The sequence below is a fragment of the Myotis lucifugus genome, unplaced genomic scaffold (genome assembly GCF_000147115.1).
Source record: "Myotis lucifugus unplaced genomic scaffold, Myoluc2.0 scaffold_42, whole genome shotgun sequence".
Lineage (NCBI taxonomy): Eukaryota > Metazoa > Chordata > Mammalia > Chiroptera > Vespertilionidae > Myotis > Myotis lucifugus.
In genome coordinates, this window is record NW_005871090.1 from 7902785 (window position 1) to 7906086 (window position 3302).

Sequence of the window (3302 nt, forward strand, 5' to 3'; positions counted from 1 at the left end):
TTAGATATCACTACTATATACTATTTTTATGAAAAATAGTATAGAAGTTTTTCAAAAAATTAAAAATAGAACTACCTTATGATTCAGCAATCCCTGGGTATATAACCAACGTAGATTAAATTGGGATTTCTTTTAAAAAAATATATTTTATTGATTTTTTTACAGAGAGGAAGGGAGAGGGATAGAGAGTTAGAAACATCGATGAGAGAGAAACATCGATCAGCTGCCTCCTGCACACTCCCTACTGGGGATGTGCCCATAACAAGGTACATGCCTGACGGATCAAACCTGGGACCTTTCAGTCCGCAAGTCGACGCTCTATCCACTGAGCCAAACTGGCCATGGCTAAATTGGGATCTTGAAAAGGTATCTGCACTTCCATGTTACTGCAGCATCATTCAGATTATCCAACATGTAGAAATAACCTGTGTTCATCGGCAGATGAATGTATAAAGAAGTTGTGATATATACACACAATGAAATATTTTTCGGCCATAAGGAGAAGGAAATCCTCCCATTTGCCACAACATGGATGAGCCTGGAGGACATTATGCTAAATGAAATAAGCCAGGCAAAGAAAAACAAATACTTTTTAAAGGTCTAACTCATAGCAGCAGAGTGGAATGGTGGTTGCAGGGGCTGAAGGCTGTAGGAAATGGGGAGATGCTAGCCAAAGCATAAACAGCTGCCAGATGTGTGCCTGAATGTGCTAAATGTTTGCTAATGTCATGAGGTCATGTTTTTTACCCTCCCTGTGGGTGTGTTGGCTTCAAATTTAAGTCTTAGACCTTGTAGTAGAAGTTCCACCTGTACATATATCTGTGATTATTTCAGTAGCACCTCTCACCCAGAGTCTCCGATGGTTAAGCAGGATTTTTTCCATTTAATCAGCATTAGAGATGGGTTACCACTGAGAGAGAGAGAGAGAGAGAGAGAGAGAGAGAGAGAGAGAGAAGAGAGAGAGGAATTTAAGAGCAGACAGCACCTGGTTCCTGTAGGAGAGTTGCTGGAAGATTCTGACAGAGCACTTTGTCTTGAATCTTCTGTGTTGGGTGATACTGACTCTAGAGCAGTAGACCTACACCCACACACTTTGGGGGAACAGTTCATTGTTGTCTCAGCTGTGGCTGCTATAACAAAAAATACCATAAACTGAGTAGATTAAACAACAGAAATTTATTTCTCACAGCTTTGAGGCTGGGAAGTCAGAGATCAGGTGCTGGCATGGTTAGGTTCTAGTGAGGGCCCTCTTCTTGGTTTGCTGATGACCACCTTCTTGCAGTGTCCTTACACGGTAGAGAGATAGCTCGAGCTCTAGTGTCTTTCTCTTTTTACAAGGACAGTAATCCCATCATGGACTCTACCCTCATAACCTCATCTAAACCTAATTTCCTACTAAAGGCTTTTCCTCCTGATACCATGCCATCGGAGGTTATGATTTCAACATAAGAATTAGGGGGGGGGGGCGGACACACAAACATGCAGTCCATAACCATTCCTACTTGTAAACTGCTTTTTAAATTGTGATTATTTGATATGCCAGTCTGTCTTTCTTGCAGAAATTAAGCTGCGTGAGGGATGGCATGGGGATGGGGGAACCTTGAATCCACTGCTCCTGGCACATTCAGTCAAAGTTTGTTGGAAAAAAATAAAAAGTCAATTAGCAAGTCTGGACTTGTATTCATTACTAGAAACTCTTCAAGTTGTCCCAGAAAACTGCTTTTGTTAAAACACACTGCACACACTTAGAAATATACTTAGACTAAATGGAAATCATGATAATGAAAAAAAAAAGGTGGTTTCAGTGTTTGATGGCATGCAGTCATTCTCTCACAACCTAGCAATTTATGTGACAATAATCATACAATACATCCTGCTCAGGCTTATAAATATTTAAACAGATAATCCATCGTTTAATTTGACACTGTTAGCATTTAAAGGATCTTTCAAAAGTATAGTAACAAAATATTTTAAGAAGACGTTGAAAAATTAGTGATGACAGGATGAAAGACCATTTAACTCTCTGGGCTACAGTCTAAGGACATGTTGATGGTTTATTGGGAAACAATATCTGGAGAAGACAATATAAAAGTAGTCTAATTGTAGTAGACTACAATTAAAAGTAGTCTAATAGTTTTTTTTCTTTACAGAAATATGCAAATACACCCTGAATTAAATTGCTTCTAACTTCAAGGTCAATTAGGGCAAGACTCCTGTTTTCCAATTCAACAGTACATTCCTCCAGCTGAGAAATATGTTGTGAACAAAATGACACTTGAAAGGATATTTTCAACTTTTTTATTATTTCGTTTTATTGTATTACATTTCTTCAAAGCAGTATCACTCATGGCATTTACACTTGCATAGCTTAGGCTGGAATAGTAAAGCCCTACAGAAATGAATGTCAAAGAAGCCCTTGGTGAGGTTAAGATCGAGGCCAAATTAATATCATCCAAAGTTGTTTCCTTAGGAAAAGTTTGTTTTCTATGAATTCTGGCAAGAAAGAATCATTTAATGACAATACCTCTTCATTAGAAAGCCAAACGTCTTTCTGCACCTTGGACAGAACCTTCAGCTATTCTCGAAGCACTCCTTCATTCCATCATTTATGTTTCTAGTGATGTGGGCTCAGGAATCCTGTTGTATAAATGGCGGGAACTGAGGCTCAGGGTGTCAAAGTGATCTCTTAAGGATTACCTGGGCAAGGAGGTAACCAGCTCTTTTCATATCAGGGGGCAAGGAGGTGTCGCTGCCCAGTCAGCAGGCTCTTTAGCCAGAAGATTATGATTTTAAGAAAAATCAGACCCTGACCAGCCACCCCACAGCGTCAAGGTGAAAGCAGATGACTGTGTCTACATTTAACTAGCAAAACTCCATCTCCTGGTGGCACCTGCCTCGCCAAAGGGACATTGAGGGCTGAGTTTGGTGAAGCTGCTATTGAGTAAAGCACCTGGGTCAGCATCGTCGCGGGTGGTGGTGCGGGGGGGGAGGGGGGGGAGGTGATACAATGAAGAGGTGCAGGCATGGAACCCTCCAACTCACCCCGGCGAGGTGCTGGGGCTCTAATTTATTTATTTACATTTTAATTTCTTTATTGATTAAGGTATTACATATTTGTCCTCATCCCCCCATTACCATCCCCAACTCCCCCCCCCCACCCCCCCTCACGCCCTTCACCTCCCTGCTGGTCTGGTTCCATTGGTTAGGCTTATATGCATGCATACAGACCTTTGGTTGATCTCTTCCCCCTACCCCCACCTCCCCTACCTTCCCTCTGAGGTTTGACAGTCTGATCGATGCTT